This window comes from Ascaphus truei, unplaced genomic scaffold, assembly GCF_040206685.1.
Source record: "Ascaphus truei isolate aAscTru1 unplaced genomic scaffold, aAscTru1.hap1 HAP1_SCAFFOLD_367, whole genome shotgun sequence".
Taxonomy (NCBI): domain Eukaryota; kingdom Metazoa; phylum Chordata; class Amphibia; order Anura; family Ascaphidae; genus Ascaphus; species Ascaphus truei.
The window spans coordinates 38,847-54,934 of NW_027456694.1; the positions used below are offsets into that span (position 1 = coordinate 38,847).

Genomic DNA, 16,088 nt, shown 5'->3' on the forward strand with positions numbered 1-16,088 from the left:
ACAAATGCAGACTCCAGCCAGAGTCTAAATAAGGAAGAGTTATCATCATTGTGTACGATGGGCGAATGCAGCCAGCGCAATCATTTTGGGCAAAAGATGCTGAGTTCATGGAATATTTGGTCTATCACAACAGATCCCTTATTATTTAGCGGAGCCGTCCCAAATAGCGGACAAAAGAACAATTGGGGGCAATTTGGGAATAAACAGCAGCGGTCGACAAGTGAACGCTCCCATGCAGGTTTGGGCCTTTCAACTACAAATGATCATATCAAAAACAGGTAAGGTAAAAAAATAAGCTGTACTAGGCTTTAAAGCAGCGGAACTGGTGGCACTTTTTCTTAGCAGGCCTGAAGCAGGGGCAGGGACCCTTTGCTTTTCAAAGTACTTACCTCCTTGGGTGCTGCCGGTATCTCTTTTTCGTTTAAATGTCCCGCGTCACGTGGGCCAAATGGGAAGTCTCAAGGGATGACATCATGGCTCCTCTATTGGCCCGCGGGGACATTTAAACCGCCATTTCGACAACCCCCAACTAGCCCAGCCAGAGCTGCTGCCGGCACACCCTTCCAAGGTAGGTATCTCAAGAAGCACGGGGGTCCCCAAAGCTGAAATGAACGCGGCTCCGCTATGGAGACCCACCTGCTTCAACCCTATAGAAAAAACTCCCTCCCACCCCGCAAAACACTGTCACCAGTTCTGCTGCTTTGAAGTGGATCTAAGGGTGAAAGAAAGTGATGTTATATGAGAATATCAGAAAGTGAGATGCCCTTTAAAAAAAATAAAATAATAATAATAATAATTTAATGTACAAGACAATAAGCATTGGAAAGTAAATGCAAAAAAAAAGACATGGCATTATCACTGTTTAAAATGCACACGTGTGTCCTGCCAAGGATTGAAAAGATGGCTTATCCCTTTCTACTGGTCTTTCTTAACACAAAGCAAAAAATAAATAATAAAAAAAAACAGCCAAATCATCCCCCCCCCCCCCCCCCCGGTTTCTTCGTCCGACACAGTTACGTCAATAATGGCTCGAAACCTAAATTAGCATCACTGCTAGCAACAAATACTTGTATTCACCAAGGGCCTTTATCATCGGCATAATGGAAGGCATGTCCCATTACTCATTACCATAGAGTTCATTTAAAATTGTAGGATCCTGTTAAGTGATCCGTTGAGAACGTTACTATTAAGACATCCTAAATCAGGAAGAGCTCTTTATTTATTTTTTCGGGCCACATTACTTCCTGTGTTTGTACTTAATTCAGAGTCTCCCTGTAGTGTCTGTGTAACAGTGGGGGCTGTATTTATCTCATCAGTAGCACTCAGCTAAGAAAAACCCTGGGGAGAAGTTCTTTTCAAACCTACATTTAATTGCCAACACTACAAGCCTCTAACTTTTAGTAATCATGCATAGTTCCCTTGTTTTGTCCTTGGCTGCTGTCTTTTGAAAGCGCCTTCCACCCCTTCCGTGCTGGTGGAGACTACCGTGTCCGACGGCTCTTTTTATAAGGCTGTTAGTGTGGCAGACAAATCTGTCAGCTTGGTGGGACGCGTAGACATTATAGGTTGTGTGTCTCTGCCTCCTCTCGCCTGTCTTGGCTGGACGGTGAAGCAGAAGACATCCAGGCACTCGAGGGCTCTAAGTGAAATGAAGAATGCGTTGATTAAATAAGGATCAATGTTTCGAAACCTTTGTCAAGATGGTCTGTGTCCATTGGGGATTCTGCTTTTTTTGGTGGAGCAGTTCTTCTTGAGCCATATTCATTTAAAATTAGTCAAAGTCATAAGTGCCTTCTAACAGGACCTTCCCACTCACCCTTATTGTAAATGTTTCCACCCCTGTTTTACATAAACCAGATATCTTACTGGGGACTATTTCAATAGGGGTGCAAATGACCCTTTTGCAATAAAACTGTAACCTACTGGAGCATTGTGAACACGTTTCTTAGCATCAACATTTCAAATGCTTCATCTATCCCTTTCCCTTTGGGGGTTGGCGCCTTACTTGCCATGCCGGCATCATTTGCATGTTGACAAGCTTCTTGCCCACTGTAGCCGGGTACATTGTACCAGCTTTTATAGCATGTTGGAACCTACAAGTACCACTATGAATTCTTGGTCACCTTCCCACATCTTTGAGGCAGTGAGACACATACATACATATATATATATATATATATATATATATATATATATATATATATATATATATATATACATTGGAGGAGAACTGGCTGCAGGAAGCAGAGAAGGTGCCCCAACTCAGGAGGAACTCAAGGACTGCTCTCTGTGGGAGATGCTTGCACCCGTTCCAGTTCAGAACCTCTGACAGCCGTGAAAACAGCCAAACCATTCGTAAGGCTGGGATTGAGGGTGCAGATCCGAGGAACAGACGGATAATCCATGACTGTTGACGTCACAGTTTTACAGCTAGGCCTATATACAGGCTGTTACCATAGCACCTATTATAATGCCATATATAAAAATGGAGGTTATTGTGGCACCTCATATATTTCCTGTTTAACACAAAACCCTATTTAGCTTCTTATCAATCTTTTCCAGTTAGGCATTTACTGCCAGAGATTACGCAGGCAAACACAGATGGCTCTCTACATTAAAATTGAAATAATTAAGCATCCTTTTTAGAATTCGAGACGTTTGTTTTTTTTTAATTAGGTTCTGCTATCTTCTCAGAAGCTTGTAATAATTGAAACTAATGGAGTTACCAATGCAAATATAATTAAATAGCCCCCCCCCCCAAAAAAAGTTTGTCACGGAACATGGGCTTTTGGATTTAATTTCGTGCTCCAACAACACCTACTGCATAGCGATAATACTTTTGCACAACTTTGCGAAACTGAGGGATTTTGGACTTTGACTGCTTGCAAAAAAATCACAAAAGCCTCAACATAAACAAATATTCGCCTGGGCATTATCAGCGTAATATTCATTCGAAATGCGCCAGAAAAGTCGCCGCCCCCTTAAAATGCACTTGAATTCCGCTCACAGTCAAGAATAGCACCAGGTCACACAGGCCTCTAACCCTGAGTGGTCCATGACGTAGCTATCACATATGGAGGTCTGGGACACCAGGGGGCTCCAGGGTGTAATAGCTACTGTACATCGTGGGTTTTTGGCTAGCTAGCGGAGATTGCGTTCCTCCTCTACCATATGCATCATCAGTGATTACGGTCGATCGCATGATCGCGACGTGCTGGATTGGCCGAAGCACACTGGTGCTACGGCTCCCCCAGCAGTTAAAGGGTTAAATACTTATATATATATATATATATATATATATATATATATATAGAGACCCATCCAGGTCGAAACAGCTGTCTGTGGGTGGGTTTTCTGGGTATGCACCTTAACCCTGGCTGTGCTCAAAGCTGTGACCATGCAGCAAGCTTAAGCCTATAGGGAACCATGTTAAAAATGGTTATTGAGGCAAAAAGTGACACTGTGTGCTCATTTGCATGTCATTTCCCAGAATCCCTTGCTGCAGTGGAAGTGCTGTATGCTGGGTGATAATGGGGAAAGGTGGGGTTGCAGACCTGCCTAAGACATGCAGATGAGCATACAGCTATATTTGCATATATATATATATATATATATATTTTTTTGTGGGGGAAAGTGCGTACATTACGGGCACCTTATGCATGACGCGCATCTGTGGCACCACCTTGGCCAAGTAGAGATAATTGAAGAGAAGGCACAGAGCTTGCGCACTACAAGAGATCTGTACAAATTATATCAAATAACTTTTATTTGTCTGATTTTTTCCATCATTGCCCAAATGTATCCAATTTTTCAAAGAGACGTAAACAGTTTTAGGATCCATTTATCACAGCCATTAAAGGGTCAGTCCCATTTGGAACCAGAGAAAACCAGTGGTAGCGGTGGTCTAGGATAATTGGTGCGGCCCGTTTCACTGCGGGGACATTTGGCCACTGCAGGTAATGTATCCCCTAAAACTCGAACCTTAACCTCTTATCGTAAAAACCCAAACCTTAAGCCTTGGACCCTAAAAACCCAAACCATAACCCCTTACCCTAAAAACCCAAAGCTTAACGCCTTACCCTAAAAACCTTAACCCCCTTACCCTAAAAACCCAAATCTTAACCCCATACTCTAAAAACCCAAACCATAACCCCTTACCCTAAAAACCCAAAGCTTAACGCCTTACCCTAAAAACCTTAACCCCCTTACCTTAAAAACCCAAATCTTAACCCCCTTACCCTAAAACCCCAAATCTTAACCCCATACTCTAAAAACCCAAACCATAACTCCTTACCCTAAAAACGTGAACCTATTAACCCCTTACTCTACAAAAAACGTAACCCCTTTCCCCTAAAACCGTAACCTGTAATCCCACCTCTATTCACCTACCTCAGGGCCGGAACGCCCCTCTCCGTGGTACTGACAACTCCAAGAGATTTATTTATAACTACAGTGTTTAATACCTTAAAAAAATAAACAAGCATCATTGTTTTCTAATAACCTCTGAAGATGTAGCTCACTGGTACCCGTCATTGCGTTTTGAAGTGGGTGAACCTCATTGGAATCCCGGTGTCGGCTCCTTGTGACCTTGGAGATGTCACTTTATCACCCTGTGCCTCAGACACCAACATTAGAGTGTAAGCTCTGCGGGGCAGGGACTCACTGGGCCTTCAAATATTGCCACATATACTGCGCTATATAGGCAAAATATATTTTCTTAATACAACTAGTTGTATTTTGGAGAGGGAACCGTGAAGTGCAGTCCCTGGGTTTGGTGGACCATGATTCTGCATAGAGATCCAGTGCTATTACAGAACCAGAACGCACTGGGATTAGGTTTAGATAACCCGGACTGGACAAACGTGTCTTCTTGATGATATTGACTCAGGTTCGCAATACCATCCAACACCTGCGGTAGTCAGACTTACTGTCCTCGGGGGGGGGGGGGGCTGTGGTCGCACCGCACCCGCTGGACGGCAGCACAGCCACGTGCGATCACAGCGCTGGAAACGGCAGAGAGGAGTCCCAGAGATAAGCAGTCCCCTTCTGTGTCTCCCCGAGCAGCTCTTAAATTAGTAATTCACATTTTTTTTTAAAATTAATATTGTTTTACATAGTTTTGAAACAGGGCGTCTCCAGAGCTGAACCCCATTAAATTCAGCTCCGGGGGGACCACCTGCTTCCCGAGATACAGACTTCCAAAGAGGGTGCCGGTATCTTGGCAAAGTTGAAAGCCCTCGGTCACGTGAGCCGACAGGAAGCCGCACCTGATGATGTCACAACTTCCTGTTGGCCCACTATGGGAACCCTGCTAGCCGAGCGGTTAGCTGCACCCCTAAACTTCACTCAAAAGGCCTGTAAGGTGTCTTCTCGTGCCGTAATCTGCCTTATGGTAGAAGACTTCTTAGTAAATATGGCCCTATAACTTGCTAACACATGGGTGCACTCGGCGCACATTGAACCGTTGAAACTCGTTACCACTGTAGGTTCTGACAGAAAATAGCATCAATATCTTTAACCTTTAGAGTGCCCTTATGACATCTCCACCACATGCCTTCTTGATGCATCAGGTACATCATGCCACAAAAAGCTACTTTTCATGGGGATGACTGGGCTAACTGCTCCAACAGATCAGCTGACCTAGTGTAGTCCCCTGCACTTCTGTCTCCGTCAACCGGGGGGCAGTGGTGGTCATGTGATTGCTGGCGATGAGATCACATGACCCTGGAGGCAGGGAATAGGTGACTGAGCTGGACAGAGGACACTGCATTTGATGGACTAGTTGGTCTGGCTCAGTATTGGCAGCTTTTATGTTCTTACGCGGTTATGCTGTGAAGGACCACTGACGGCATTCCCAGAAGTCTTGACCCGAACCCCAGGTTTGTAGAGCAGAAGGGGAGGGAGGAATGAACCCCCCCTGTCGAAAAAAATATCTTCTCCGTTAAAAACAAGCTACCCCCCAAACTAAGAAAGCCTCTAATTTGAATGTTGTCATGTAAGGTAATAACGGTGTGCGCGTCATATACAAAGAAAGGTCAATTATATATCACATAACGGACTTGTTAGAAATGAGCGAGTTCAGGTTTCCGGAATTGGACACCGTCGAATCGCAGTAATCCTAGACACAGTTTATCAATTTTGGGGGGTGTCTGAATCCAAAAAAATAAACTCGTCTAAACGTGTGCTTAATATATCAAGAACGGCCTAGTACCATTCACCTTTTATTTTGATGACTTTATTGATATCAGGTAATAAACGTCACGGTGCCGCCATGTTCAGTGATCTGCGTCTCTCGGCTGTCACTTCCTGTGATGTCATTTATACCCCTGCCTGTGACGTGGGCCAATAGGAAACTGCACCGTATGACATCACGGCTTCCTATTGGCTGGCCGGCTGCAGGAGCTTTGAAACGCCGCCATAATGTGCACCCTGCTACCCAGCCAGAGCGGCTACTGGCACCCCCTTCGGAGGTAAGTATCTCCGGAAGAATGGGGACCCCAGAGCTGAAATTAATGGGGTTCAGCTCCAGAGACCACCTGCTTTTAATCCTATGTCAAAATAATCTAAAATAAGTGTACAAAGCGCTTGGATTGCCTCTTTAGGACTAAAGCCAGGTCCCCGCTGGTTACTGCAGCGCCCGCCGTGGCGGACGCTGCAGGAAGAAGAGCCGCCCCACAAGGGGGCCGGGCCCGCTGCGAGGGGGGGGCACCGCGCTGCTTTCAAGAGAATTGAGATCAGGACTCGCGACGGAGCGCTAGGCTAACCTGCCGGGTGACGTCACGGCCGCGTACCCGTCACGCCCCCCCTGTATTTCCCCCTGCAGCTCTCTGAAGACCAGGGGACTCAGCAGCACGCGCCGACAGCCTCACAGGAGCGCGTGAAGCGCAGGCAGCAGCCTAAGTTTCTTTACCTGAGAGATATCCCCAGTGTTAGAAGCATCCATACTGCTAGATCGTTTGAGATCACCACAAAGACAAAATGGCTGCCACCTGTTCTACTTTTTGAAAAATGTTTATGACATCACTATGCTTTAAAAAAAAAATGCAAAACAAAAAACGAAAAATACATGTTTTTGGTGTTTTAAGGCACGTGGATAACATGGGCGGCCATATTTAAAAAGCAGCTTTCTGCTTTAATGCACCATTTAACGCTCGGGGAAAACACCTTACAGCACATTCAAGTCAATATGATGTGAGGTGTCCTCAAGCGGTCTAGGATATGTGGTTGTTGCGGTTTTGCCGCGACTAAACGCCGGCAGTGATTTGGACGCCACTCACCTTAGGGCGCGGACATCTCTTCTCCGGCTGCTTCGCTGCCAGGGTAAGCCTCTAACCTTACCCAATTACCCTTAAACCCCCTAATACTAATGTAGCCCTCTTTCCCTCTAGTTTGGAGGGTCTACTAGTGCTGGCGGTACCTGTCGGCTCACATGGATCTGAGCCTCCGCTACTGGGAGCCTGGGGTAACCAATATACTGAGTGGCAGCGCCTCCACCTGCACGGGATCCCAATTGGATGGGATAACCCCGAGCAGGAACTATTAATAACAGTCAACAGATTATAAGAATAACAATAATAACATTTACTGTGAGCAATAACCATTAACCACATACAGGCCATAGCAATACTAATGGTTACAGTATACCTTGCCGCGCAGGGCGTTGTCCCACCACCGTGTATCCCCACACCGGGTCCACAGTACCAGAGGTGTCACATGGTCACTTCACCCAATAAGTGTCCCCAAAAGATGCCCACCCCTCTAGGCGTGACCGGTGCCTAACTGTACAGATGTTGGTGCACGTTTGGTGAACGGTACCTGCTGGGTGTGTCCACACCTGGGCGCGCAAACCATGAGAAACAGGGGATCCAACGATATCCTGCGCTGGATGGGATGCCTCCCTCTGGAGTGACCGCTGCAAGGCTGGTCGCTCCCTCTCTTGCAGCCTGGTCCCAGACTGCAGTAGCATTAGTTCAAAGGAAACCGCTGTGGCCCTAAGCTGGCTAATCACTAAAAGGGCAGAATCCCTAACTGAAGGGGCCTTCCCTAAAGCAGCCACAATCTAGGGTGAGTTGGTGCCTAACTGTGGCCTAGGGGATCTCTGGCCTAGTGCAGAGGGTCACAGACCCCTGCACCTATGCAACCTCCCCTAGCTGTGTCCCAGCTCCAACTGCCAGCAAGCCCTCAGAGCACCAACTGTAACAACTGCCTGAGCAGGAAATCCTAACACTCCATTGGCCAGGCCTAGTCACCTGACTCCACAGCCCTGTGGCCTTCTGGGGGCTGTAGTCCCCACGGAACCCTTTTATCATTGGCACCGCGTGCGCGAACCTTGCGTGACGGCCTCTGCCGCAACCCCCCTTTCTCCCAAACTGCAGTGGAGGTAAAAGCCAAACCAGGGAACCCAAGCCACATTAAGCTACTCCTTACACTAAAAACCTTAGCCTGTGACTCTAATCCCTTACCCTAAAATCTTACCCTAAAACCCTACACTTAAAACCTTTACCCCTTACCCTAGGCCCCTACCCTAATACCCCTTACCTTAAAAACCTCATCCCTTATCTGGGCGTGTATGTGTATACCGGTATTACCTCTCTGGGCGTGTATGTGTATACCGGTATTACCTCTCTGGGTGTGTATGTGTATACCGGTATTATCTCTCGGCGTGTATGTGTATACCGGTATTACCTCTCTTGGCGTGTATGTGTATACCGGTATTACCTCTCTGGGCGTGTATGTGTATACCGGTATTACCTCTCTGGGCGTGTATGTGTATATCGGTATTACCTCTCTTGGCGTGTATGTGTATACCGGTATTACCTCTCTGGGCGTGTATGTGTATACCGGTATTACCTCTCTGGGCGTGTATGTGTATACCGGTATTGCCTCTCTTGGCGTGTATGTGTATACCGGTATTACCTCTCTGGGCGTGTATGTGTATAACGGGATTACCTCTCTGGGCGTGTATGTGTATACCGGTATTACCTCTCTGGACCTGTATGTGTATACCGGTATTGCCTCTCTTGGCGTGTATGTGTATACCGGTATTACCTCTCTGGGCGTGTATGTGTATAACGGGATTACCTCTCTGGGCGTGTATGTGTATACCGGTATTACCTCTCTGGGCGTGTATGTGTATACCGGTATTACCTCTCTTGGCGTGTACGTGTATACCGGTATTACCTCTCTGGGCGTGTATGCGTATACCGGTAATACCTCTCTGGGCGTGTATGTGTATACCGGTATTACCTCTCTTGGTATGTATGTGTATACCGGTATTACCTCTCTGGGCGTGTATGTGTATACCGGTATTACCTCTCTGGGCGTGTATGTGTATACCGGTATTACCTCTCTGGGCGTGTATGTGTATACCGGTATTACCTCTCTAGGCGTGTATGTGTATACCGGTATTACCTCTCTGGGCGTGTGTGTATACCGGTATTACCTCTCTAGGCGTGTATGTGTATAGCGGTATTACCTCTCTGGGCGTGTGTGTGTATACCGGTATTACCTCTCTGGGTGTGTATGTGTATACCGGTATTACCTCTCTGGGCGTGTATGTGTATATCGGTATTACCTCTCTAGGCGTGTATGTGTATAGCGGTATTACCTCTCTGGGCGTGTGTGTGTATACCGGTATTACCTCTCTGGGCGTGTATGTGTATATCGGTATTACCTCTCTGGGCGTGTATGTGTATATCGGTATTACCTCTCTGGGCGTGTATGTGTATACCGGTATTACCTCTCTGTGCATGTATGTGTATACCGGTATTACCTCTCTGGGCGTGTATGTGTATACCAGTATTACCTCTCTGGGCGTGTATGTGTATACCAGTATTACCTCTCTGGGCGTGTATGTGTATACCAGTATTACCTCTCTGTGCGTGTATGTGTATACCTGTATTACCTCTCTGGACATGCTTGGGGGGCCGCAGGATTTCCCCCAGCAGGCAGAGAGCATGGCTGTTGCTAGGGGGATGGATAATGCAGCCAATCAGGAGGAGGTGTCAGGGGCCTGGAGGTGCGGCCAAGGAGAGGAGGAAACCGCATGTCGAGGTGAGCGATGTGTGTATGCGTGTCTCGAGCGTGTCGCACCTTTCACCCCTGTGTCCAGCCTTTTTGGAGAAGCCGCCTGGCATCCCTAGGAAGGCTGCTTAGTAAATATGGGCCATACAATTTGCAGGGTCTAGCCTGCCCGTCAGAGCAAGACCGTCATGTAAACCCGGGACTTGTACAGAAGCCTTCCCCTGCGCCACTCCATGTGGTTTGCGTTGCCAATTACCGACCGTGGGTCCCCATCGCACCGACGTGAAACAGAATATATTGGTAAAAATACTGCCGTGGCAACGACTTCAAGCGAGAGTGAAGACTCACGCCACCAGCAGAAGCCCCTCGACCGCAAAGACGCAGAAATTCCAAGCAACTGCTAGTTAAAAAATACAAATAAAAAAGCCTTCATATATATGCAAAAAGTCCTACTAGAATCCCACAATGATGGGATTGAATAAACAGGGCTCACATAAGCCCTGGAGCTGTTGCAAGCAGGACATTATCGAGAAACTGAAGGAGCCCAGTGTTTCCCCTAGACAACATCCCCAAGGCCCCGCAGTATTTTGAGTACAGAGGTGAATAAATGTCTCTATTTGCGCTGATCACACAAGTCTTAAGTGACTACAGAGCCCTCCTGCAAAGACACAGTCCCAGGCAGCCCAGTGTTGTTGCTCGCTCCGACACGCGCCCGGGACAGACGCACGGAGCTTCGGAAAGAGAGAGAAACAGACTCGTATGTTTCTACTTTTAAACGTTACATCTGCCTAATTAACTTATACTTAGACAATCTTTTTTTAAATCCCCCCCCCTTTTTTTTTTGTTGATCCTGGCCACATGTTTCATAGCAAAATCATTCCTTATTGAGAAATATTCCGTTTTGGAGGGGGGCAGGGATGGGCGGGGGGTGAGGGGGGGGGATAATCGTAGACGGCGTCCGTTGTGTTTTTCTAAAACGAAGTGGCGTGACGCTTTAGCCCTGATCAAAACAACTTGTTTGTTGTTGCATTTTTTCGAGGGAACATTTAATCGCTCTTAGAGTAAACTTTTTACTCTCACGAGGAGTATTTTGCTGGGTGCCTCGTTGTTGCTATCCTTCTCCGCTATTGGTGCCCTCGTTTGCGAAGGCAAGAAGAGCGAATGGGAAACGTGCTCGAGCGTTCAAAGCCTCGCAAACAGTCTTATCGCACACATGAGGTTAGGCAAAGGCTGTTAAAAACCTTCAGCGCGTTTGGTTACTATGGAAACACAGTGAGTCTGTGTACTCAGCGTCGCAAACGGCATGTTTGACGTTAACATTTCCCGCTTTCGCCGCACAGACGTAAATGGTATGTAGTAAAAAAAAAATGTTTTATCTATGCCCGCAGAAAATAGTACAGCAAGTAAAAATCCAACGTGTGAGCATATTCACAGGTCTCAGACAGGTCTGCAGCCCTGCCTTTCCCCATTATCGCTTAGCATATAGTGCTTCCACTGCAGCAAGGGATTCTGGGTAATGCCATGCAATGCTTCCACTGCAGCCAGGGATTCTGGGAAATTCCATGATCTAGCACGTGAACGTGCTCACAAGTGATATTTTGATGTGCTGTGCTTAATAGAGTATGCGGGGGGGGGGGGGGTTGTCCCTTTTTTTTTGCCCATCATAACTTTTGTATTGGACGGTCTAAATAGGGTTGCCAGGTGTCCAGTATAGAACCGGACTGTCCTGTATTTGGACACTCCGCCCAGTAAAAAGTTTGAGCTAATACTGGACATGTATGTGTATCCCCTCTCTGGACAAAAAGTGACCTGACCGGCTTGGGGGGGCCCCGCGGGATTTCCCAGAGCAGGGAGAGAGCAGGGCTGAGGCTAGGAGGGCTGGGCAGCTTCCTCCATCCTGATTGCCATGCTGCTGCTGGGTAATGCAGCCAATCAGGAGGAGGCGTCAGGAGCCTGGGGGTGGGGCCAAGGAGAGGAAGAAACAGCATGGAGCGGAGATTGGATGAGAGGGAGGGTGTTTGAGTCGGGCACGTCGCACCTTTCATAGTTGTGTCCAGCATTTTTGGAGAAGCCAACCTAGCCAACCCTGGGTCTAAATCATGCAAACCCTTAACAAAGAAAAGTTGGAATTGCCACTATGCTCAGACTGTAAATAGCCCGGGACAGCCCCTGCAAACAGAGTTGTTTTTCCAGATCTTCATCACGCTGTAAAGTCATTTTTAGTGCTGCGCTGTGTGTGCAGTTAATGGAAATCTGTCTGGGAGACAGAAAGCCTTTTCAGTAGCCAGCACACCCGCACGTGTCGTATTGCTGTCGGATTTTTTTTCTCGCTGTCGGGGGAAACCCAACGCTAAAGTAAGTTAATGGCTGCGTCGGCTTTTCAGACAACTGTAGGTATAAGGGATTATGTAACTGGCGTGCTAAGCAGAGAGTCGCGGCAAATACAAATATCATTACGTTTCATACGGCTTCGCTTTGTGCGCCGAGGTCGAGAAAAACGACGTCCCATAATGCTTTGTGTGTCACTGTCACTCCTCCTCCGCTAATAAGAACCTTGCAAACGAGCGTGGGTGCCGGACGCAGAGACGTACGTAAAAAAGCCACGTGGCCACGGGCACGAGAGGCGCCGACACTGGGATCCGAGTGAGGTTGTCCCACTTCAAAGGCAATGAGGCTTCCACCGAACGCCTACATAATAATGTTATTATTATTATTGTTGTTAGGGTTATCGTTTATTTGTAAAGCGTCAACATATGCCGCAGCGCGGTACAACGGGGAGGGGGAAGGGTACAGAGTTACAGTATATTACATGAACAGAATGACATGCAAGTAAGGACAAACGCAAACAGATACAGAACGTAAGGACGGCCTGATCCCAAGAGCTTACAGCATATATCAGGGGTGGGTAACTCCAGCCCTCAAGGGCCACCAACGGGTCAGGTTTTAAGGATATCCCTGCTTCAGCACAGGTGGCTCAATCAGAGGCTCAGTCGTTGACTGAGCCAGTGGTTGAGCCACCTGTGCTGAAGCAGGGGTATCCCGAATCCCTGCCCTGTTGGTGGCCCTTGAGGACTGGAGCTGGCCACCCCTTATCTAGAGGGAACATGGGACAACGTTGAAACAAAAGCTGAAGTGGCAGCCCATTGTGGGTCAGAGTATACATGAGGGCGGTGTATGGTCCAGGCGCACTGCTGACCCCATTAAGGTTTGGGGGTGTTAGCGTGGCGTTTGGCTGCCTCCTCCTACCATTTACTCTTATCGAACCATATGAACCCTCTGCCAGATCACTCACCCATGCATGTTAGCAGCACCTTCACCAGCCCTGGGATAGGGATCAGGAGGGGGTTACGGGGCGAGGGAACACGCAGGTATAAGACAACGCCATTTTCGCCTTCCCATTACAGGCCCCGATGTCGACATTTCTGGTGTGAAAAGCGGGCACAGTTGCGGGGCGAAAAACGTGACCCGATGTATCAGAGAAAACATTCCGATTGCTTTTAATTAGATATTTGTTTTTTGACCCACATGGGGTCTTAAAATAGCGCAAGTTTTTTCACACCAAAGAAACGCTGGGACATGCCAATTTTTAACAGCAACTGCAAGCGAGGACAGGCACCGCAGGAGCTAAAAGGGACAGCCCCCCCCCCCCAGGACCATGTTTATTAGGTTAAATATAGATAACCATTTAACTCTTTGAGTGACCCAGGAAGTAGTCGCTACGTCGGGGGCACTGGCACTCCGGGCGTGAAACATCTCTGTCATGTTGATGTCTTCTGCGTAACCTAATGCTTTGGCGTGTCTTCATCATCTTTAGCTAATGTCTTTTGTGCTAATACACAGGGCGATGGCTCGTTCTTATTGTTTCGCTTATTTTAATTCTGCGGCCAAAGATATCACGTGAAAAACTATTATTACGAGATACCAGTCTGAATTAAACATCCCCTAATAAATTGAAATATAATTTTTTTTTTTTTTACGCGGGAAGCAAACAATTGAACATTGAACTTTTAAATGGCGACTGAATCTTTCCAAGGAAGACGATTATTTGGATGTTGTTTATTTATTTTTTGTCTGCAAAGTGGGACTTCGCCTTTAGCCTTTTGAGTGTCGGAGGGGCCCCGGAACAGCGAGGTCGTTCCCAGAACGTGAAGAGGAGGCTGTCCTTCACCTTCCGTTTATCCTTGCTTCAGGACGCCACTAAGCCCCCCCCCCCCCCCCCCCACGGAGGGGAATGGGACATCTCACCGCCGGACATCTTGCCGCAGCCACCCCAGCACTGCCATTTAGCAACCACCGGACATCTCGCCGCAGCCATTTTGCTGCCGATAAGGTAAGTGCATTAGCGTCTATTAGTATCAGGGGTTAACTTTAGGGGTTTTAGGGTAAGGGGTTAAATGTTAGGGGCTTTATGGTAAGGGGTTAAAGGTTAGGGGTTTAGGGTAAGAGGGTAAGGTTAGGGGGTTTTTTTTGGATAAGAGGTAAGGTTAGGGGCTTAAGTTTGCGGTGAAACGGTCGGCAGCTGAATATCCCGGCAGCTGAATGGCAGCGGCAGGACGGCTGTGGCGAGAGGCCGGCAGCAAACTATCCTAGACCGCCACCCGGAGTGCCAGACCCCACTATGTCTTGGGGCACCCACAGGGTTAATACGCAGCACCCAGATTCACACCAAGAGGAGGGGGCATTCTTACTCTCCTCTCTGCATCTGCCCAGAGCTGGCTGACTGGGAAGGTTTTCATGTGGTTTCCCCCATTAGAGAAGTAGCTTAGTGGTGAACGGTGACTCTTTGAAGTGGGAGAGCCTGCAAAGTCTACTGTATACAGAGTTGCAACATATAAACACACTCGTATTATTCCGCCGCCTTCCTGGATGAAGTGTGGTAGCGAGGGGAAGGGAGAGGATTAAGGGCCTCTATCTACCAAGCAGTGCTACTCCCTTTACCGGCCAACTCAAGTGAACGGGCTGAGTTGACTTCCAGCAGAGAAGGCGCTGATGCGTCCCGCTCTGTGTGACCTCGAGGTGGGACCATATTGACTAAGTAGCCTGTTGTAATGAGGCCGGAGGTCATCTTGAAACCCACTCAATTCAATCGGCTGGAAATGGGGTCTTCGGGCGCCAGAACGTGTCTGAAGGCAGAAGACTGCTTAAGTAAATATGAGACTTTGCCTCTCTGTCCCACAGACACCATAAACCGGAGAGAAGGGGGTTAGGGGCACGGTCGTTGTTCTGCTCGCTCCATGGTTAGTACTTTATATATTATAAAAACATGTTTTTCTTATACAGGGCTGGCAGTGGACACCGCACTGTACATAACGTGTTGGAGGAGCAGTGAGGACCGGTCCTGTAGAACACACAATCTAGTATTGGTGCCCCATGCAGAGAGACTTGCCCAAGGAGCGTTGATACTGGGATTTGCTGGGGTTCTCTGCTGCTTCCAAGGCAGTTACGTTACCACTGAGCTACTCTTTCAGCTCAACATATAAACACACACAATATAATGTCAATGACTCGTGACTACCTCCCCTCATTATCTCCATGATTTCACCAACATCTTTGGTTAGACGAGCCATGGCTTTAAATCAGGTGTGGGTGCCAATGCGTTATGTACAAATGAATTATGACCACAATGACAGAGTACAGTAGAAGGCCACTCTAGATTTTTTTTTAAGAAGTCTCTTGCCCAGCTATTGAAGCCTCTTCTGCTGCCCACATCTCTGGGTAAAGTATCTCACCACTACTCTGGGTATCCCCATACACAGATCTATCCATCCATCTATGTATTCATCCATCTATTCATCCATCAATCTATTCATCCATCCATCTAGAGATGGGTGAAACTGTCACAAACCGTTTTGCGGACTTTCTAGCGCTGTCCCATCAAAATCCACCAAAACATCCATCCAAATTTGGTGCTGCCAACAAGAATGTTCCACATCTCTGCTTTCGACACCCTGGTTAAGAATAATTGGCATCTTACTTTTCCTTACGTAAAAATACCTACTTCATGTTAACAACCCTTTTGCTGGATGAATCCATCATAAGTGCATCGACACAGAAGTGAAAGAAAC

The 16,088-nt window shown here is 47.5% G+C and overlaps 1 protein-coding gene across 1 annotated transcript in view; it reads right to left on the reverse strand.

The window, feature by feature from the left end:
* The window catches only part of LOC142483768 (ankyrin repeat and fibronectin type-III domain-containing protein 1-like), a 161,064-nt gene that overhangs the window by 10,786 nt on the left and 134,190 nt on the right, over positions 1–16,088 (reverse strand). The window lies entirely within an intron of this gene.